The 23,083-nt window shown below is 40.1% G+C and overlaps 1 protein-coding gene across 1 annotated transcript in view; it reads left to right on the top strand.

The window, feature by feature from the left end:
- Positions 1-23,083, top strand: part of RNF150 (ring finger protein 150) — a 185,325-nt gene that overhangs the window by 1,416 nt on the left and 160,826 nt on the right. The gene's annotated exons all lie outside the window — the stretch shown is intronic.

The following is a 23,083-nucleotide window of genomic DNA, read 5'->3' as shown; positions in this document are numbered from 1 at the left end:
TGGAGAGACATTGACAGGCTGCCAAGACAGATAAACAAGAACATCCAGTTTGGTGGGAAAAGTTGGAAAGCTGTGAAGTTTTGGCCACTTTGTGGATTTTATGGGACCTGTGGTCCCTTTATAGGGCAGTTAAGCAGCTGTAAGCATTTTGTTGGATCATTAAGTTCCGGTAGTCCATGGCAAGCAGGGGCCAAGGAGTGAGATTGAGCTCTGCAAGATGTGAAGGATAACATTGTTTTTTAATTACTAGAAAGCTTAGCAAAGTGGAGAATGCAGCCTCTACTATCATCTTTGCAATTATTTTCATCTGTGGAACTAAACGTTGGAGTATGTGATTTTTATGAGCTACAGATGCAGACATTTGTCTCAAATTGTGGTTTCTCGTCCTTTCCATGTGCGTCTTTGATGTCATAAAATGGGTGTTCAGGACTCAAAGAATTAATCCAGTTGTGCCATAAGAGAGTGAATGTCAATTTAGCCGTCGGAAATAATAGCAAAGCCAGAACAAACATTGGGTTTACTGTATAATGAAAACACTGTTTTTATAAAATTGTTTGTTTTGGCATATTATTTTAAAAATCAGCTCATCAGATTTATTTTTAGGGACAAAGTATTCTGCCAGAAGCTGTTAGTCTCTTATGCCACAAGCCTTGTCATGCAGATTAAAATGCCACCTATTATTGAAATCTCTGGTTTGCATCCAGTAATCATTTCTCTTTCATGCCAGTTGAATCTGTCACATCAGAACATGAATAGGTTATAAAGATTGGATGTTTTAATTACACTTTTTTATTTTGTAATAAGTTAGCCAGGATGGCTAAGAAGTGAAAGGATTCCTCGTATTACTGATAGTGCAGGTATTGGGCAGAACATTTTGAATGTCTTACACTCAAACTCCTATAAAGAGATTAACTGTTTACTGGAGCAAATTCATATATTCATATGCTTTTGAGACGGGGATTGGGTCATAGGAACGCTTTAAAAAAATCTTGATTTTGCTGTTGACTTTTTGTGGCTTAAAAATTAGGAGCTTCTAAGCATTTCAAAACTGTTCTCAATAAACTGAATATCATTTAGCTTCTACTTCTTTAAGTGTTGAAGATTATTTAGCAGGTGACATAATAGGAATTTGGCATATAGAAGTATAAGCACTCTTAAAGTCAAGCTCAGTGTATGTCTACACAATAGAATGCATTATTTGTTCCTGTCTAGTTTTCTTTAAAATTGCCAACATGTTGGATCAATTAATGGCTTTCCTGTTTTTAAAGACTGCGCTAAGCTGTTTTCCTATGCAAATGTTGGTTTATTTGAAAATAGTGGATGCAAAAATCTTTCCCTTTGGATTTTAACTTTACATTGCTAGTCGAAACAAAACAATGTTTATTACTGTTCTTGGCCTTTGTTTTCAGAAAAAGACGAATATTATATTTGTTGACATTGGGACAGATTCTTTAATGTTTCCTGGCACCTTGCAGCTTATTCAGAAACTACTTTTCAAGCACTGAATTGGTTTCCAGTTCCATTAGAAAAGCTTTCTTCACACAGCTGGGTATACCTGGTTAAACTTCAAAAAAGTTCTTGTAGACTGTGATCAGTCAGACCATTGAGCTCCTGCCTAATTGATATGTGAAGATCTAGTGGAAACCCAGGGACTGATTTATCCTGACTCTGCTTCTGGTGTAATGATTTAAAAAAATGTAAAATCATAACTCAGGCCCATATGCAGGAATTTCTGTGTGTGCGCGCACGTGCTTTTTTTCAAATGTGGACTGCAAGGGTTAGAATGCACCCACCCACCCCAAAGCCTCCAAAGTAGGTGGGCTCCTGATCTGGCTGGTTGGGGGAAGGCTGGGGCTGATTTTTCCCTCCCTCTCTCCCCCTGGAGTGAGGCCCAGACCTGCCACCGACCTCGCTCCTGTGTGGGAAGTCAGCCCCAGCCAGCTGGATCGTGGAGGAGGGAGGTTCAGACAGTGCACTGCTCTTGCCTTCCCTGGCCAGAGCATACTTACCCGGGATACCATGGGGAGTGCGTTTGTACCCAAACACCCCCTCTGTATACAGGCCTGTAACTGCTATCAGTTTGACTTGTTAGTATTTTACACTCACTTTGCACTGGTGTCAAGGATGGTACATGATTCAGGGCAAGGTTGAATTGAGTTTTCAGGCCAGTCATATTTGCAGTACATGCTGCACACGCTAAACTCTAGTAGTAGGAAGATGAAAAGATTCCCACATGGAAAAATTTGAAAAGAGATGGTTTTGAAATGCAACTTGGAAGTATTTTAAAAGTGAAAAAACAAACAAACTCTTTTTTGTACTTTATTTATCCTTGTTCTTTTCAGTTTTTATATGGAAAATCAAGTGAATTCTGACTTTCCTTACAGATGTTAGTGTTCACTGCTATAATGTAGAGGTTCCTGTTCCTCACTAACAAGAAAAGGCTTTTAAGAAAAATCTTTATTTTCTTAATGCATTCTTTTCTTGAGAACGTTTTGGTTTCTTTTCCCCATTTGTTTTCTATCCATTTTTCTGACTTCTTGCTTCTTCTTTCTTGCCTTTCGTTCTCTCCCCTTCCCCCATGTCATCTCTATTCTTCATTCCACTGTCCCTTATTTCCCCTTCTTCCAATTCCACATCATTTCCTCTTCTCCCAGCTATTTACCCTATTATTACTCTTTTACTCCCACCCCAAACTTTCTGTCTTCTCTCCCCCTAAACTGCTGACACAACCAATATGTGCTTCCTTTGCATACTGATATATTCTTCCAATCACTAAATGTGCCTGCATTCTCTATTTCAATTCAATATAGTAGTTCCTTCTGATCTTGACTATGAATATTAACCTGCAGGAAGATATCATTCTGGTATGCAGGAGAGATGCTTTGAAACAAAACAGGTATTGAATATGACACCAGAGCCTATCGTGGAGCTATTTCACAAACTCTGGAACTTGTGTCTGAAAGGTTTTTAGTGCCCTTTTGCATTAAAGTAAAAAAAATCTAAAGTTTAGGTTTGCACTGAAGTCAAACTGTATATTGAAATCCTCACTGTCAGAAGGCCTGATCCTGAGCTTCCCATTGACTTCAGTCTTCCCATTGACTTCAGTAGTCTTTGGATCAGACCCCAAGTGAAAACCAGAGGCATGGTGACTTTAATTCCAGTGACATGTGCAGAAAGACTTGCTGTTCACTGTTCTTAAATCTCCTGTTGTGTTTGCAAAGCCATCCTTATGATGGTGCCCTATGCAACCTGCATCCTCCATCCCTACAGGGTCGGGACAGTCACTCCATGGGGTGGGGCTGTGGGAGGTGGTAGGGAAGGAGGGTAAGGAGGCTGGTGGGGAAGCAGACAGACTGAATAGCACAGTCAGCAGGAGCTGCAAGCCAGCAGGCAGAGGGGAGAGTAGCACAGTTGGCTTGAGCTGTGGGCCAGCAGGCAGAGAGGGGATGGTGATGGAGGACTGGGTCTGAAGGGGCTGGGAGGCGGAGCAGGGGGTGGGAGTGCATGGGAATTGGGTCTGCTAGAGCCGGTGCTGCCTATGGCTAGTGGTAGCCCTAGGTATATGCAGCATAGGGTACTACTAAATTTGGAGCATTACTGGGACCCCAAATGTAGTGGTGCCCTACACAGTTGCGTATGCTTAAGGATGACCCTATGAGTTTGATAATTAGAAATTAGGAATAAATTTTGGCTGTTTAGTAAAAGTCTGTATTTATAAAAAGTATATATTTTAGCAAAGTTATCAAGTGTTAATTTTCAAATAAATGTAGAGTTAGTGGAAAGTGCCAGATGGATAGGCCTGGAGAGCGAAGTTTATGTTTAGTAACAGATTTAGTAATACTCATGCAAACCTACTTGATCTTTCATATTTAATATGTTTTAAATATGTTCTAAAATCCCAGATCCACACTTCATAGAGTTTATAAAGGGTTAAACCAAAATGCGAAATTCAAACTATCTTAAACGTGTTCATTCCGAATTTGCACCCAAACATGAACTTCCCCAGATCTGGGAAGTTTTTAGAGTTGACCCATTGACTACAGGTAGAATCTCCCTTGTCCGGCACCCTTAGGACTGGAATGGTCTTGAACCACAGAATTTGCTGGACAAGGGGAGGAAAAGGCTCCCTACTGAACTATAGGCTCTGCTCCCTGTTGCTGCTGACTAGGACCGTGTCCCCCACCATGCCAGCCCTGGACAGGGGCTGGTCCTGCTGCCTCTGGGGCTGAACCCCTACAGCCTGAGCTGCGCACTTAGCTGCCAACCCCTCTGACTCCAGCCCTGGCCAGCGCTGCACTCCCCGCACCATACATGACTGGGGCTGAACTGCACCTCTCCACATCAGCCTCGATCAAGGCTGTGTTTCTCAACATATCTGTGATGTAGTGCCGGTACGTCACTGGTTGCTACGCTTGGGCTGTGGGTGACCCCTACTAGCCTGCGTCTGTAAGTACTGCCCAGTGGGGGGTCGCCTGAGGAACCTCAGGTCACGTAGACAGTGACCCAGCCGATTCGTACCTGTCGAGGGAAGGGGCTGAACAAAGGAAGGGAGTGGTTTGGAGAAGAGTCAGTTTGGCTGGAGCACACGTGGAGAGAAGAGATGAAGCAGAGTGCTGGGAGTCCAGCCCAGGGGGTCTGAGGCTGGCTGGCCCTGACTCCTGTGACCACATCATGTCTAGTCTGTGCTGTATCCCGCAGAAGCAATAAACCCTCTATTCCACTGGCTGACGGAGTCTCATCTTGCTGCTACAGGGGTGCAGGATGGGGGGAGGAGTCCCCGACGCACTGTCACACGCTAGCCCCAGGTGGGGTTGCGCTCGCAGGCCTCAGCAGGGCTGTGTTCCTGCTGCTAGCCCTGGCCTGGGCTGTGCTTCCCATCATGCTAGCCCTGCTGGGGATGTGCTCCTCACTGCCAGCCCAGCTTGGGATGTGCTTCTGAACTAAGGATGTTTAATGGCAGTTAATTTACTAGTTGAGTAGTCGATGGAATTTCCACCGACTATTCAATTAGTCAATAAGCACTTTCACAGTCGATAGGCGTTTCCGCTGACTCCGGGCTGCATGTGGATGTGCCAGCTTTGAAATGTACAAATCTCTCCAACAGGGGCTCTTGTGCATTTCAAAGCGGAAGCGCCCTCATGGAGCCTGGGGTTAGCGAGGGACTCGGAGTCCCTCGCTGACCCTGGGCTCCATGTTGCACTGTCGATTTGAAATGCCACACAGAGCCTGAGGTCAGCTGGGGACTCCCCAGCTAATCTCAAGCTCTGCACGGCATTTCAGTGGAACCCGGGATCAGCTGGGGACTCGCTCACTGACTGCGTGTTCTGCACAGCATTTCTCGAGAGCCTGGGGTCAGCTGGGGACTCTCCAGCTGATCCCGGTTCCACAGAAATGCTGTGCAAAGCCTGGGATCACCTGGGGAGTCCCCAGATAACTCTGGGCTCCACATGGGGCAGCGCCGCACTGCCAGCTGATCCCAGGATCAGCTGTGAGCACTGCCCCTTTGAAAAGCTGAGATGACGTTTCAAAGGGGCAGCGCAACAGAGCTGTCTGGTGCTGCCCTTTGAAATACCCCTATTTCCTCCCCCCTTTGCTGCCTCTATGTAATAGAGGCAGCCAGGGCAGAGGGGGGTGGGTGAGGATGGACTAGTGGACTGAGTGACTGATAAGTATTTGCTTATCGGCTAGTTGACTAGTCTTTAACATCCTTATTCTGAACCTGACCAGCTGGGGTTCTTTGGTGCAGCAGGATCCATGGTCCATTGCCGGACAAGAGTCCTGGTTTTTGAGGTTCAACCTGTAACAGATAGAGCTGCAAATTCTGATCTGAACCTAGACTTGAGGTTTTGTTTTGTGCCCATCTCTAATATCTGAAAGACATTGATGGTGATCAGATGTACACATCTAAAGGTGCTAAAAGCTGAAGATTTTTAACTTGTATTAAAATGTATCTTGAATTTCATTCAGATGTTCTTGAGTCATTGACATCATGTCCATAAACCAAACTTCTGAGAAACAAGGTGGTTTTGTTAGCTCTACTAGCAGAAATACAAATTTTCTTGAAGAAATGTCACTGTTAGTGTAGTATCTGCACTGTAAATGATGCAGATTTTTAAATTGATTGTTTTAATTTGTATTGGTCTGAAGTAAAGAACACACAGTCTGGAATGTGCTTACTTTTCATTTAGGTTTTTTTTCATTGTGGAAAAGCAAAACATCTGAAATGTCTGTGGGTTCAGAAGAATTCACATGCATGATCTTTAGAACAACAGTAGTATCTGTATTACAATATATTATATATAAAAATATCTTTTAGCATACTATAAGGGAAGCATGGCTGTGGGTAGACCATACTTCAAAGAGTTTTGTGAATATTTTCCTGAATACTGTGGTTAAAAACTTGGAATACATTTTTGGTATTAACAATTTTCTTATAATAATCAGAATTTTCTTATCTTCAGATACAGTGAATATAGAAGAGGTAGTTATATGCAGAGCTCGACAAATCCGTGTATCTACTCGCCCGTGGCAAGTAGATTTCAGCCGGTCGCCCCGTTCACTGGCGGCACGCACATGCACAGTGTGGGACTGGCAAGTGGATTTTGCCGCGCTTTGTCGAGCCCTGGTTATTTGTATGTATTATTTTGAAAAACAGAACTACACACACAAACTGTTTAATTCATATGAAGGTTATACTTAAACCAGCAAAGTAAAATCGAATCAGGATTTTCATTCTAGCCTCATCCTTCCTGTGATATTTAGCTTTTGCAGCACATATAGTAACGTATGCTGTATGTAGGGCCAACTTTTCCGTCAACTAAAGCTGCCGTCTCTGATCTTATGCCTTCTTTTAATCATGTGTTCCTTTGGTGCAAATTACCATGTCTTCGTGCCAGTCAAGTGATGTCCCAGCTTCCTGCTGTGTGTGTAAAATATTTTCACCTTCAGTTAATGGTGTGCAGTTTTTTTGTGAGTTCAAACATTTATGGATCTATTTCAGGGACACGTTTAAAAATGCATTTGAAAATGTATCCCTTTATTAGGTTTGAGATTTAATTCAATATTGTATTTGCTTTGATTTGTTGTTGTGCAACTAACCTTTAACATTGTAGTAAGATAGTTATTCATGTGTTTTGGATCTGGATTTTAGAGAGTCTATTGAATTCAGTACAAATATCTATGAGGACATTCACATCACATGGACATAAAATCAAAAGCACCTAAATTAGGGTGGGAAGTCCCATTGACTTTCTCTGGGTCTTGAGCTCCCAATTTATGTAGGGATTTTAGAAAATAGTTACTTTAATGCCACAGTGTCCAACCATTTCTGAAGCAGAGCCATTATAGAGGCTACTACTATAGCAAACTAGCCACACAAATAACTATGTTGTTCAAGCCAGCTAGCCACACTCAGCTGGCCAGATAACCACATGTGGCTAGCATGTTGGACACCACAGCTTTAATGAGGGCTAAGAGTGGGCCCATAGTAAAAACAGGCACTGTACAACCTTCCTTACTCAGTTCTGGCAATTAACCTCACTCCTGACTTACAGTTCTGCTGGTATTCCGGTTTTAGGCTTCTCTTGAGTAGAAGTGGTCAGGTATCTCTAATTGTGAGGTATATTTCTGATGCAGACAACTATTGCCATATTCACCTTTGTGTAAATTCAAAGGGTTTACCACAGGAATGAGTTTAGAATATGGAGACCAGGAAGAAAAGATCAAACTAACCAACCAAAATAACATAGAGTAGTGACTATGGGTACGTCTAGACTACATGCCTCTGTTGCCAGAGGCATGTAGATTAGGCTACCAGACATAGTAAAATGAAGCGGTGATTTAAATAATCACCGCTTCATTTAAATTTACATGGCTGCCGCGCTGAGCCGACAAACAGCTGATCAGCTGTTTGTTGGCTCAGCGTGATAGTCTGGATGCGCGGGTGTCGACATCAAAGGTATTTGTCGACCACCCAGGTAAACCTCATCCCAGGAGGCTTACCTGGGTGGTCGACAAATACCTTTGATGTCGACACCCGCGCATCCAGACTGTCGCACTGAGCCATGTAAATTTAAATGGAGCGGCGATTATTTAAATCGCCGCTTCATTTTACTATGTCTGGTAGCCTAATCTACATGCCTCTGGCGACAGAGGCATGTAGTCTAGACGTACCCTATGTTTCCTGAGGTGAAAAAATACTCCTTTAATCTACTGCATCCCACGACTCCTATGGAGAAAATTTGTTGTTCCTGGTTCTCCAACATGGAATTTTTCCCAAGAAAGTGGACTTTTTTCTGAGTTATTGAAAAACTTGCCTTTCATTTGAATCTTTTACACCAAAATCTATTGAAGTCTATGAGAAGTTAAAATAATAAAAAAGGCTAAAAATTACTTAGGTCTCTTTAAGTCACCAGGGCTTGATGATATGCATCCTATAATACTCAAGGAGCTGATTGAGGAGGTATCTGAGACTTTATCTGTCATCTTTGAAAAGTTGTGGAAGTCGGCAGAGATTCCAGAATACTGAAAGGCCAAATATAGCACTCATCTATAAAAAGGGAAATAAGAACAACCCAGGAAACTACAGACCAGTCACTTTAACTTCTGTGCTAGGGAAGATAAGGGAGCCAAGTAATTAAGGAATTAATCTGCAAACATCTGGAAGATAATAAGGTAACAGCCAGCATGGATCTATAAAGAACAAATGTCAAACCAATCTGATAGCTTTCTTTGATAGGATAAAAAGTCTTGTGAATAAAGGAAAAGTGATGGATGTGATATACCTAGACTTTAGTAAGGCATTTGATATGGTCTCACATGACCTTCTTATCAATAAACTAGGGAAATACAACCTAAATGGGGCGGCTATAAGGTGGGTACATAATGTGGCTGGATAACCATTCTCAGAGTAGTTATTAACAGTTCACAATCGTGCTGGAAGGGCATAACAAGTGGGGTTCCACAGCAGTCTGTTTTGGGACCAGTTCTATTCAATATCTTCATCAACAATTTAGATGATGGCATAGAGAGTGTGCTTATTAAGTTTGCAGATGATACCAAGCTGGGAGGGATTGCAAGTGCTTTGGAGGATAGCGTCATAATTCAAAATGATCTGAACAAACTAGAGAAATGGTCTGAGGTAAATAGGATGAAGTTTAATAAGGACAAATGCAAAGTGCTCCACTTAAGAAGGAACAATCAGTTTCAGACATACAGAACTGGAAGCGACTGTCTAGGAAGGAGTACTGCAGAGAAGGATCTAAGGGTCATAATGGACCACAAGCTAAATATGAATCAACTGTGTGAGACTAATGCAAAAAAAATCAAACCTGTTTCTGGGATGCATTAACAGGAGTGTTGTGAGCAAGACACAAGAAGTCATTCTTCTGCTTTACTCTGCGTTGATTAGGCCTCGGTTGGAATATTGTGTACAGTTCTGAGCACCATATTTCAAGAAAGATGTAGAAAAAATGGAGAAGATCCAGAGAAGAGCAATAAAAATGATTAAAGGTCTAGAAAACAAGACTTGAGGGAAGACTGAAAGAACTGGGCTTGTTCGTTTAGAAAATAAGACTGAGAGGGGACATGATAGTAGTTTTCAATTATCTAAAAGGGTGTTACAGGGAGGAGGGAAAAAAATAGTTCTTGGCCTCTGATGATAGGACAAGAAACAATGGGCTTAGATTTCAGCAGGGGATGTTTAGGTTGAACATTAGGAAAAACTTCCTGTCAGGGTGGTTAAACACTGGAGTAAATTGCTTAGGGAGGGTATGGAATCTCCATCTCTGGAGATATTTAAGAGTAGGTTAGACAGACATCTAACAGGGATGATCTGTGGTGCTTGGTCCTGCCATTAGGGCAGGGTACTGAACTTGATGATCTCTCGAGGTCCCTTCTAGTTCTAGTATTGTATGATTTTTTTAAGTCTTGAGAGAGTATCTGGTGAGTTCATTGAAGCAGCTGATTCATTGAGGTGTAATTTAAAAAACAACAAATGGTCCTGTAGCATCTTAGACTAACAAAAAATGTAGATGGTATCATGAGCTTTCGTGGGCACAATCCACTTCAGATGAATGGAGCAGGAGATCCAGAGGTCAGGTCTAGTTGATAATTTTTATTGACCCAAACATTACTGAGTGACTTCTTTCCTCTCTTTCTTCCCTCGGTTATCTGAAGTGCTATGCTATCTATTGCTTAGAATTGTACTTGCACGGTTGCTAAGTTCTATATATTACATGTAATTTATCTAAGATAAGTCACTTTTTAAAAATGAATCTATATTAGCATGTGTTCTAACCTCTTATCATTAATCTTGTACTCCATTTTGGTATACTGTCTTTGGTAGGATGGCTTACAATTACAGCAGTCGTTCATTATTGTTTGTTTGTTCTAGTCCCATTAGTATTTTGGCATTAAAATGATATTTGCTAATTAGAGGTATGATATTATGGCAGTGCAGTTTGTCACCATTGTGTTAACACAGATGGAGCTAATTAACTCATACAGATATGTCTAAAGTGACCCCCCACTTGTAATACATCTCATGAATTACCAATGGAATGTTTTAATAGAAGAAGCAAAAATGATTCTGCATTAAAGTTAGCACTGTGGTGGCTTGCTTTCCTAGTAAGAGAGAAGGGACACCATTTTTAAATAACAGCAAAGGGCTGAATGAATCCTATTTTGCCCAGTTGGTTTGCTGGACCATGTGGTGCATTGTTGCGCAAGATGCCTGCGTTTCAGATGACCTCCATTTCCTTATACCCTGAGCCAGCATGGTGAAGGAGGAGAAGCACAAATGCTTTCCCATATTCCAATATCGTCCACTTACCTGCCCAGAAACGGTATTGGTTTCAGGCAAAGGCTATTTCTGCCCTGTGAGCTATTATCCAAGTGCTGGGTTCTTGGCTGCTTATGTGGTACAGAAGGAAGGGAGGGTATAAAAAAATCTTTGAATCCTAGAAAAGACTCATTATTTCAAGTAATCTGTCCCCTTGCTAATGCAGGATTTTTTCTTTCAGTATATAGTCTATTGCTTTTATATCTGATTTTTTACTGTATCATCTTCCATAAATGGAGGAGTGTTGCAGGGCTCTTCAGTGTATATACACAGGTGGATGAGGCTGAAATAAGATAGGCAAGTAAGCCAGAAGTCATGGCTTTCAGTATTTCAGTTTTCATTCTGGTCACATCCACATATGAATGCTCAGGCCCACCAATTGGGGGAGGCAAAGGGGCAGTTGCCTTAGAGTCTCGTGTTTCAAAGAAGCATGGGGCTCCTGGCTGCCACCACTCCTGCTGCTGCAGCCGCCAGAGCCACGGCCCTTTTAAATCACTGCTGGAGCACCGAGTGGCTCTGAGGGCTGAGGTGAAGGGGGGTGCTCCAGGTGGTGCGGAGGATTGGCTGCCCCCGGCTCCATCCCTTCTAACTGAGGCTCCATCTTGTTTCAGGAATGTGGAGCCAGGTGCCCTCCAAACCTTGTCCAGGGGCTCTCACTAGTTGTTGGCTCTCCTGTGCTTTTGGTAGAGAGAGGCAGTGGGAAGGATAACGTAAAGTACAAAGACCAACAAAAATGACTCTTACGCAATTTCAGGGGCAGCTGGATGGCTTAATAAGACAAGTTTCTTGAAACAGAAAAATAAAATGGGTCATGATAACTCTGCTGGAACTGTTTCAAGGTGGGAGACAGATATTTCATTCAGTGGGAAAATCTTCTATTTAAAAAGAATTAATTCTGAAACACAACAAAACCAAAAGGCTTCAAAATACCTTCAAAAGACAGAATGTTCTGAAATGCAACTAATTTCAGGTTAATTTGTTTTATTAAAAATACATTTAGGGATGTTAAAATGCATTTATTTGTGTAAATGTGTACCTGCTGAAAATTTCAGCAGGTACACATGTACGTGTGAGAGTTGGGGAGGTGAGCAGCGGCCCCTGCCCCGCTTCCACGCCCCCCACCCCCAGCTGCTGTCTCTGTATCAGAGGCTTGAAAGCTGGCTCCCGTCTGTAGTGGTGCCCACCTGCCCTTCCTCCTCCTGTGCTGCTGCCTCTGTGGGATGCAGCGGGGGGGGGCGGGTGGGCAGAGGGGGGTAAGGAGGAGGCAGCTCTGCAGGAGCAGGCTTAAAAGCCAGCTACCTAGGCGCACTGGCTCCTACCTCCTCCCTCACCTTCTATATCAGAGGCAGCAGCAGTGGGGGGAGGTTGAGTGTAATTGAGAGGGCTAACTGATGAGCCCATGCTTATTGGATAACCGTGTACTTGGCTACACGTTTATATCCCTAATAAGATGCCAATTTATTTTATGTAATTTATATAAATGTAACATTTAAAAATTAAATGTAATTTTGAAATAGAAAATAAGACTATTCCATTAGAAAATATTTCAAGAGAAATTGTATTGATTTCAACATGATTCTGTGTTTGGTTTTTGAGAAATCTGCATTTACTGATGGGGGAAGAGAAATGTTCCATAAGAGAATTTTCTGTCCAGTTCTCCCTGGACCCTATATTTAAATTAACTTATATTTTTTTTACCTTGCATATGCTATTTTATTAGGGGCTCTCACCAGCTTATGATACATGATGCAGCCCCAACTTTCCACCTCCATCTGTTTATTGCGTCTTTTCTTGCTTCATTATAGTCTGTTTCCATGACAGCAGCATCATTCTCAGTGGCTTCTTACATGTCATCTGTTGATGGTATCCAATCAAGGGCTTGTGTAGGATTTCTTTTTTCATTTGTACATGTCCAACCCACTTCAGCCTTCTTTCTCAAATCATTGTATTTGCAGTCTGTTAATCAGTCTGTCCTTTATAACACATCCCTGTTAGTTACTTTATGCCGCCAGTGGACAATAAATAGAATGCATTGAGATTCCTGTTGTGGGTTTCTTTCATTTGCTAAGTTTCAGAAGCATATAACAATTTAGGTATCACAGTAGCCTTGAATAACTTGATCTTGGTTCTTGTGATGAATTTTCTTATTTTTCTAGATATTTGTCCAACTCCAAAATGGCTCTACTTGTCCCGGTTCTTGCTTCCATCTCCTTTTGGAGTTTGTCATTTTTACTAATTGTGTTTCTAATGTATACAAACTTATTAATCATTATGTATATGAAGTCAGCCATGAAGAATACTAGATAGTTGTTAAATCCTCTTTCAACAATCATCGCCTCCATTTTCTTTTGGTGTTTTCACATTTGATATTAGTAGTGGTCTTTGCGGGGAAATGTGGTCTTGTATTCAGTGTGCTAGGTGCGGCTATCTGGAGCAGCCTTTTTGCTCCACTTACAAAAGATTGGATAAATGTTATAAAGAATCACTTTTCTGAGAGATGACTATATACAGCTATGTTTTACAAAAGAGCCTTAATGAATGCACTGTTTATATTTGGCTTCTTTTCAGAAAATTCCTTTAATTAGGCTTTTGGAAACTTTTCTGAAGAACTGAAGGGAAATGGTGAACACAGTTAATCAGTTCAGTGATTTACTGCTGTTTTGCATCTACATATGAAAAAATGTCTCGATTATCTTAAAATACAATAGATTTTAAAATGTCTTGACTCCTGTGTGTGTGTTTATATATAATATAAAATAAATAAATAAAAGAACCATAAATCAATTATGCTAGACTTAATGGTCTGTCAAAATTTCCATCTCATAGCTCAATTTGTAATTTGATAAATTTAACAATGTTTAGCTGTATTCTTCCTTAGACTGTTTCATACTATAAATTGAAAAGATAGTCCATAAATAGTTTACTTCAGTCTAAAATATGGTCTTCAAACTCTCAGCCCATTTCTTTTTTAAAAGGGCTTTTCAGTTAAAAATATTAGAAATATGAAGTCATGAAAGGCTAAACTGTTTTCCTGAGAGTTGGTGTAAGAGGACATCTGTTGCACTGTTATATGGAAGAAGGGATTATGTCTGTATAAAACATGATGCCTCCATGATTAGCATGAACTTGATGAGCAGTGGGTCTCACTACACCTTTTTAGAAGTGTTTTGATTTTTCTTGGTTTTGTTTATTTCATTTACCATAGTGTGTAGGAGCCCTCATCATGGCTTAGGACCTCATTGTGCTAGGTGCCAGACAAACACAGATTAAAAAATATAGTTCTAGCCCAAGGAGACTTGCAATGTAAAACAAGAGCCAGACTGTTCCAGCTCCCACTGGTTAACCATAACCAGTAAGCCTCACTGTTAAGCGTGAGGCTTACAGGTTATAGTTAACTGATGAATCATTCACATCCTATTTGAGATTAGAAATAAAATATTTGTTGAAGAAACAGATTTTAAAAAAAGGTCAATCTGTGAAAGACTAGAAATATGTTCTAAGATATTGTATGTAGTTGTTTTTCTAATCAGCATCTGAGTAATTGAAGTTTTCCATGATCAAAGTTTGAGCTTGGGTTGCTATCTTGAGAGACACTGCCAGAGCAGCAATGTCCACAGAGGTATTTTTACCACTTTAGCTGGAGTCTGACTAGTGCAAGTCTGTCTACCCAGACCGGGAGACTGGCTGCTAGCCACAGCATAGACATACACTTATGGGATTCACTTGTCTGTTTAAAGGGAAAAAAAAAGAAAGAAAACAAACCCCCATTTCCTGGTTTCTCTGACAGTGCGAGAGATCTGTTGGAACATCCAGGAAAGATGTCAATGTTATTGCTATAGTCTATTGTGTAAACAAAATATATGTATTTTTCTCTCTTGCAGTCTTTTGTAGTACTACACGTTAGCAATATAGTATCCTATTGTGTGCACGTGTATTTAAAGTGAACAGTGACACTTTACATCTGATTATTTTTCTAATGCAACTGTGTGTTTGTTCCAACAATATATTTAAAACATGAAGATTGGATATGGCCATCTCGTTACATACCTTTCTTGGGTTTGAATAGAATGTTTATATTTCCCTTTTCATGCTTTTTTAAAAAGTTTGCTGCATTCTAATTGTCTTACAGTTTTACTCAGCTATATCTGACTTCATGAGCTAGGCAGCCTCCTTTCCTCCCCACATCTGTAAGTAATTTCTCCTGTCCCTTGAAGTTAATCTTGTCATATCCATATAGTCTGTATTTATCTTTACTATTTGTCTACCTTGTCATTTTCTGTTTCTCTCTTTTTTTTATAGTGGTCTCATGTTTTCTCCCTCTTCTTGTCCTCTGTCTCATCTGCAGTTATAGTTTTCTTTTTCTCTCTTCTCTTATTTCTGTATTGCTGTCATCTGTTATACATCTTTCCTTCTCTCCCTTTTTTCTCCTTCAGTTATCTGTGGGCTCTGTATTTCCATTTTCTCTTTTTGTTTCTTTTCTTTCTCTCCCTTCACCTCCCCCATTCTACCCCATCCCTCCAGCCATGTTAACATCAATAACTAAAGGCTAACGCTTTGTACATAGAGCTGGCTGTAAGATTAGCCTGACAAACTCTTAGTCACTTTCCCTGTGCAGCTAATTTCAGGTTTAAAGAGCTTCTATTTGCTGCTGTTGCTGCTTGTGATTGTACTGATGGATAATTTTCTCTTGGCCATGGACATGAGCCTTACAACTATATTCATGTTTTATTCCTCAGGGAATTCTGCACTACTGGAGAATGCAGAATTTTGTGGAATTCACAGTTTCCTCTGCAGAATTTGTGGTCACCTCTGCAGAGCACAGTGCGAGTTGGCAAAGGGGGAGAAAGGGCAGAGCCACATATACCATGTCCCCTGGTGGGATAGTAAAGGCTTTCGGGATGCTAGTGTCCAAGGGGCTGCCGCTTGGCTGGTTGGGGGCTGCTGGTGTCTGGAGGGTATCCTAGGATGGGCTCAAGAGGGAAGGGTTTGTACATGTCTCAGCCAGGCAGTGCCCCATGTCTGTCTAGGCTCTGGGGAAAGAGGGATGCTGGTGTCTGGGCAAGAGGGTGCCCCATACTCAGCTCTTGGGGGAGGAGTGCAGATATCTGGTTTCTGGGGGCCACACACAGCTTCCTCTAGCACCTCCCAATTGGAACAGGTTGTTGTAGAAGTTTCTTTAACTCTCTCTGAGGGAATCTTTTTTTGTTGTTTGGTTTTTTTTTTGCTGTTGTCTGTATTGTTGACATATTGGTGACAGGTATTTTGAAATAATTTACTAAAATAATTGAAACTGAAGTGATTATTATATTATATTATATTATATTATATTATATTATATTATATTATATTATATTATATTATATTATATTATATTATATTATATTATACAAAATATGCAGAATTTTGTAGCATTTTTAAATGTTTAGGCTCTGCCCACTTCAAATCATAGGGCTAAAAGGGACTGCCAGGGTCATCTGCATCTTTGCTAACCTAGGATTTGTTGTCTAAAACATCCAAGACATTTATCTTTTTGAAAGCCTCCAGTGGAGAAGCTTCCATGACTTTCCTAGGCAGCTGGTTCCATTGTCCTACTGTTCTTACAGTTCTTCCTGAGATTTAATCTAAATCTGCCATGTAGTAGTTTGAACCCATTGTCTCTTGTCCTGTCCTCTATGGCAACTGAGAACAATTGTTCTCCTTTTTTGTTATGGCAACCTTTCAAGTATTAGAGACCGCTTTCATATTCCCCCTTCATCTCCTCTTTTCCAAGCTATCCGGTTCCTTCAGGGTTTGCTCATATGGCTTGTATTCCATCTCTTTCCTCTTCTTTGTTGCTCACCTCTGGACCTTTTCCAGGTTTCTTATCTCGCTTTTGTACAGCAGTGACCAAAATTATGTAGAGTATTTGGCTTTTCTTAAGTGTAATACCTTGCATTTCTCTGTTGAATTTACTTTCACCACCTACAACCCAGTTGTCCAATTTATGAAGATCCCTTTTGTATTTCAGCTCTGTCCTCCTAAGTGTTTGCAATCCTAACCCCTACCTCAACATGGTGTCATCTGCAAATTTGATAAGTATGCTCTCTTCCTACATACAGGTCATTAATAAAGATGTTAAATACTTCACCCAAAACAGATCCCTGTAGAAACCCTGTTGAGTCTTCCTTCCAATCTGATACTATTCTCTAATAATTACTCTTTGTTTGAGGAAGTATGAATCCATTTAATGGTAACATTACAAAGCTATCATTTCTCCAGCTTGCCTATGAGACTGTCATAAGAGACTGTTGCTGATCTGAATTGGCTAATGCTTTCAAAACTCCCTTGACTTCCACATGCCAATGATAAATACATATGGCTGTCTCAGCTTCTTCCTGGCCATGCTGTGCAGTCTTCGCAGTCTCTATCACTGCTCTATCTTACCATTGAGGGATGCTTTACTTCACAGATCTCAGCTCATATGCACATAAACACATCTGTTTTTAAAATGTAAGTGTATTTAATATCTGTGGAAGAGGTGCACAGAGTGTAAATGGTCAATGGGGAAAGAAGGGTACAGACCAAATGTTGGATTTGTGGACAATGTTCAACTAAATCAAAATAATTGGAGAAGTTTGCATAATTAAAAAATAACTATACAATGATCTACTCTAAGGGAATTGCATAACTAGAAATATTCATGTATTTAAGACTTGTCAACTGTACATCATCACTCCTTTTTGAATGGTTGAGCCAAGTCCATTTTCTGTATAAATATTATAAGTTTTTGCTGATTCTGCTTTACTGATTCCAACCCTTCTTCCTTTGTGGCCCCATCAGCATTTCAGCTTCACTTTATATTGAGAAATTTAAATAGAGGCTGCTTAATGTGCCTGATTGTATACATCAGTTCTAAACTGAACTAACTCTCTCTGATTTGGCAGCAGATGATGTAGTTGGGGTAATCGCAGGAGTGTAAACAGAGGAAGCTGATTGGCATGTAGTGAGAGAAAGAGAAAACATCAGCTAAGAGTGGAAGGAAGGGAAATTGACAAACACGCCATACATTAAATATTCATATTCATGGTTAAATAAACTTATTTACTTACAGAAAATAATCTTGGATCTAAGTTACAGGGCACAATGTTTGCTATTTTAAATTTGTCCAGATTAGAATTTTATAATCACGGGAAGATAAGCCAGTCCAGCCAATAGTGCTGATTGAGGATCACCTTAGGTGGCTTAAGTCTTGCATACATGTGCTTCCAGTGTCCTGGAGACATCAGTAAAAATCCAGTTGACACATGCTCATCCCCCACAATGCAAATTAACTTCAGTAGTAGGTGGTGGTGTTCAGCACCTCGTAGGACTGGACCGTAATGCATCTCTTGTGTTTCCTTAAAAAAAATTTAATTAGATCCCACCCTTCAGAGAATTAGAGCAGTTTTGATTAATTTGAAGACTAATTTGGCATTTATGATGTTACCCTAAAGCTTGTTTTTAATAGATTCCAATGTTTGCATAGTAAGTCTTTTTATTCAAGTGAACAATGTTCTGTTGACTGCAAAAGGTAATTGGAATTTCTCTCTTGGTTTCAATCATTACTATTGTAATGTCTCTATCAGGAAAAGAAGATAAAATAGTCAGTGCTTAAGTATTCTGGAGAGACAGCAAATCATTTGTGCCTTGGACTTGTTATGAAGCTTCATTGTACATACTTATCTCTTTGGAATGTCTATGATGTCATGAATTTTTAACTTTGAGGCAGTGGCTTTAGGGCCCCATTGAAGAGGAGCAAAAGCAAACTGTTGGAGAGAGTTATAGGAAGTTCAATGGATGACATGAGTAGGACTACTTATAGCTATTCACCAATTGGAAGAAGGAGTTTGTAGTCTGCCCCAAAGTGATTGTATTCATTATGTGGCCAGTGAAATATTTGTTTGTCATGCTTTTTGAAGTGACTTACAACTGAGAGTGACAAACTCCAACCAGATTGTCAAATAGTAAGGGCATCTAATTATAAAACCTACTCCTTCCTGACTGGAGGTAGGTTTTATAATTAGATGTTACCTACTTAGTGCCAAATATAAACTCCCAAAGTGCTTCAATAGTCTTAAAATGGGACCATAGTCAGTCACCTTAGGCACTCTGGTCTGTCTTGCCATGCTAAGTGGTAAATGGTCACACCAAAAAATCACAATAATATTCAGGATAAACTTAAACCATGGATAGTCTGGTAGCACGTTAAAGACTAACAAAACATGTAGATGGTGGTATGAGCTTTTGTGGGCAGAGCCCAGTACTCAGGTTATTCCCAGTCCCAAGAAACCAGTCATTCATCCAGATTAACCTGTATCCTAGATCTTACACCAAAGACAATATTGGCAGCCAATTCTATAGTAAATTAACTAATGGTGTAATAGCTAAAAAGAGAATAAGTTATTTGGAGGTAAAAAACAAATAAACTGTTCGTACAGGTGAATCACAATCTACTACCTCACTGCTACCCTTTGAAATTATAATCTGCCAAATTTCCAAAATTATTTTTGGAATAGTTCTGGGGGTCCCTGCCATATTTTTGTTCAGTTATTTTGCTCTTATAATCCAACAGTACAGAGATGAAGAATTTTTAACTTGTGTCCATACTTATAACTTCTTCTCACAGAAAAACAAGTTGACAGTTTGGCAAGCCACATGGGTTCTATCTTTAATGATACAGCAAGGGGAATTAATTTAGAATCTTTGATTTCTGATTGTTACACAAACTGGCAGTTGCTTTGAAATGAGCAGTAATTGACACCTTCCTGCTTTCTGTTTAATGTTACAGGGGTCTATAAAGTGCAAATGTTTATTGTTGCACGATAATATGAGCTGTATTTGAGTGAGAACAATACATAGAGCATGCTATAAATATTTTATAAAACACTAACCACATTCTTGTCAACTTAACATCTAATATATATTTTGATAATGCCAACCCACAGGTAAGCAAGACTGCCTTACAGCTATGCATGTATAAGTGGTCAGTGAGGCCTGAGGCCTTTGCATGACCTGGCGCTTGGTTTGCCAGTGTCACAATTGCGTTACTTGTTAACTTCTTTCCTATGTAAATATTTGAGTTCTGTAGGTGACATGTTGCTGCCACTTGTTTGTGAAACAATGTTTTCTGGCTTTTGGAATTTCTTGACTAGCTAACATTTTGTTTGCAAGAGATCTATGACTATTGCATCAAATGGATTGGATTCGAACATTACTCTAGGGAGAATCTGGAAGAAAAAATCTTATTTGGAAGATGTTCAAATCTGCCAGGTGACCATGATGAACAGTGAGCAGACAACCACTCAACAGCTGCAAGAAACACTGCTGTCGGCCAAAAGTCATAGTTCAGAAAACAGTTTCCAAATTTCAAGTAGGCACTGAATTCACTACAGAGAAGATATATGCTGTATTTAGAGAGAGAGCAATATAGTTTTCATTCCTCACTGACAGATATACTAACAAGAAATTGCAAGGGACATCCATATCAAAGGACACATGCTTCTGTGACAGCAGTGGCTACAGATTAATTGTAGTGGAACACAATGAAAACTTGGAATCTAAATTCTACACTGTCTGGATTAATGTGACCATTGTTTCAATGCCTTCAACTTGAAAAGAGAGTCATAGACCAGAGGAAAAGGGGTATAACTATAATTAACTACCTGCTTCTAATCTGACCAAATTAAAATGCCATTTAGTACAGTTGCATTCAAACAGGTGGTTACAGTCGCTGGTAGACTTTGAAACATGGGTGGTTCTGGTTTTCTCAATTTTCCTGTAAGCACTGTTCAAGTGGAAGGAAAGCTGTACTGTGATGCACAGCAATTTCATGCCTTTGTTTTAACATGAATATGCTGGCCTGTTGGGTGGGTGAGGTTAAATTGTTTGAGAAGTAAGTACTTCTCCAAATCACTACTCTGTTAATGTCATTTGATACCTTATAACAGACTTCATGTCATTCATTTGTTGGTGCCCTATGATAAACATTGAGTGGTCTGATCAGTTACAAGTTTAGGTATTTTCATTTGCTGATAGAACTGGTTGGCGTTATTTTGTGTTCTGTACAGTGGGCCACATTCTGATTTTTGGATGAAGTTGGACAGAATTTTACCTCGTATGTTGAAAAGCCAGAAATGTATATGTTAATTTATTCAAGAACTATTCCTAAATGTTAAGAACTAGGACCACCAAATTAGGTATGCAGCTTCCTCTTACCATAACTGGGCAAGGTCAGGGTTTGGTTGTGCCAGGACAATGAGATGGGTATAGAATTTGATTATTTCTCATAAAATGGAAAGGAGAGGGTCTGCTAGGAGGGAGTTACGCTGCAGAATGACCACAGAGGGGTTAGCAAAGGGCCAGAAATGGGGACTGGGCCAGCAGAGGGCAGGGGTGGAGAAAGGGACAGTTACCTACTACATATTTTAGAGTTTGTCTGCTTGTGTGTCTCTTTCCCACTGCTGGCTGTGCCCACTGGAGTTGCAATGTCCATGGACAGGTGTGTCTCACTTGGCCCTGAGCTGCTGTGGTGAGAGAGGGCTGGAGTTGTTCTCTCTTCCCAAAGCAGCCTTCATACAGAACATCGCATCCCAGAACAAAGATTTAAATGAAGAACAGCAAAACTTATTTGAGTTAAGGACCCGAGCAACCAGTTAATCTTCTATAAAATGACTGTGCAGACTTATACTGTATGTTCATTAAGTAATAGAAATAAACTGATTTCCTCAATTGTTATAGCAGATTTCTTAATGGCCTAAGGGAGGATAGAAAAGTGTCATTTACAAGACTGATATATACCCAGTAGTCCATTGTTGCAAATAGATAGAGATCTGAATGTAAATATATGACAAAAAAGCCTCAGTTTTTTAAATTAGCTTTTAGAAAACTGAAGTGTTTTGCATTTCTTCTAGTAGTGTAAGTTAGTAACTTGTTTCTACCAGTTGCTGCTGGGTATATTGTTTCTATATTGATTAAAAAAATTCATTTTGACACATTTTTATAAACATTTAAATAGTATAGAGGATAATAACACATTTTATGTTTCTACCGTATTAAATACTATGGGCAAACTTTTGTGCTATAGTCCATGAGATCCCTATGTTCATTGTGGGTACATATTGTATATCCAATAGCTGTTCTTCCTGTGGAACTACCATTGGTGGCAATGGAAATTCTGTAGAGAATATTAATAATAGTTAGCATTTAGATAATGCTTTGCATATAAAAATATTGTAGAAAAATTGCTAGAGTTTATAACAGAGATTCACAATATGGAAAAGAAGTGTTGTGACCTGGAAATAGCATGAGTGGCTCTCCTTCACCTCAGTGGGCTGCAGCACTGCCTTTCTACTAGTCAGCCGCATCCCTCCATGCCTCTCTCTCACTGGGGCGCCAGAGACCCGCTTTTACCTGCTCTTCTCCCTCCCTCCCAGCATTTTTGGAGCATGTTGTCTTCTACATGAAATATTAACATATTCTAATCTTCCTTTCAGATAATTAATTTCTTCTTTAAGAGACATTGCAGCGCCCAGCCAGGTAGAGGCCATGCACATGCAAGAAGAGGAGAGATTTCCATCCTCCAAACTAGTTTTATCAATTGACTGGAATAGCCACTGCCACATATTGTTTCTTTCATGTCACTGGGGAAAAGACAAAGCAGATCACTTCACCTTGCTATATAGCCAAGCCAGAGGGGCCTATCCTCAGTTCACTAGTTCTGCTGTTAGCGTACCTTCCATGGTCATGAGGGCAGGATTTACCCTTAAAGAAGTGATGTCTCCTAAATGTTGAAGATGTTTTCAGTATTGGGAAATTTCTTTATTTTTTTAAATAATGTTTTCTTTCTATTTTGGCTTGAACTACATACAGTTGTCAGTGATGATGTCAGGGCATTACAATCCAATACAGACCATCATTTGATAAATAATATGCTAAGATTCTAGGCTGATTGAGGTATATTGGCTGAAATAACTGCGGATAATTCATCACATGGCTTCAAAGGACTATTTTGATGACCGACATTATTTTTAAAAATTTCAAATGAACAGAGGCAGGTTCCCTTTCCATTCATTTAGACCACTCTCAGTAACTACTATTGGTTCTGTTGTTTCTGTGGAAAACATTGCTTCCTTTTACAGTACATAGAACCATAGTTACTTGAGAGAGTGCACTTACTGTAAGTACACTTACTGTAAGGTTGCAACTAAGTTAGAGTTTAGCAAATGG

Source organism: Pelodiscus sinensis, chromosome 4 (genome assembly GCF_052426305.1).
Source record: "Pelodiscus sinensis isolate ZL-2025 chromosome 4, ASM5242630v1, whole genome shotgun sequence".
Classification (NCBI taxonomy): domain Eukaryota; kingdom Metazoa; phylum Chordata; order Testudines; family Trionychidae; genus Pelodiscus; species Pelodiscus sinensis.
The sequence above is the reverse complement of the archived record's forward strand: the minus strand, read 5'-3'. Positions and strand labels throughout refer to the sequence as shown.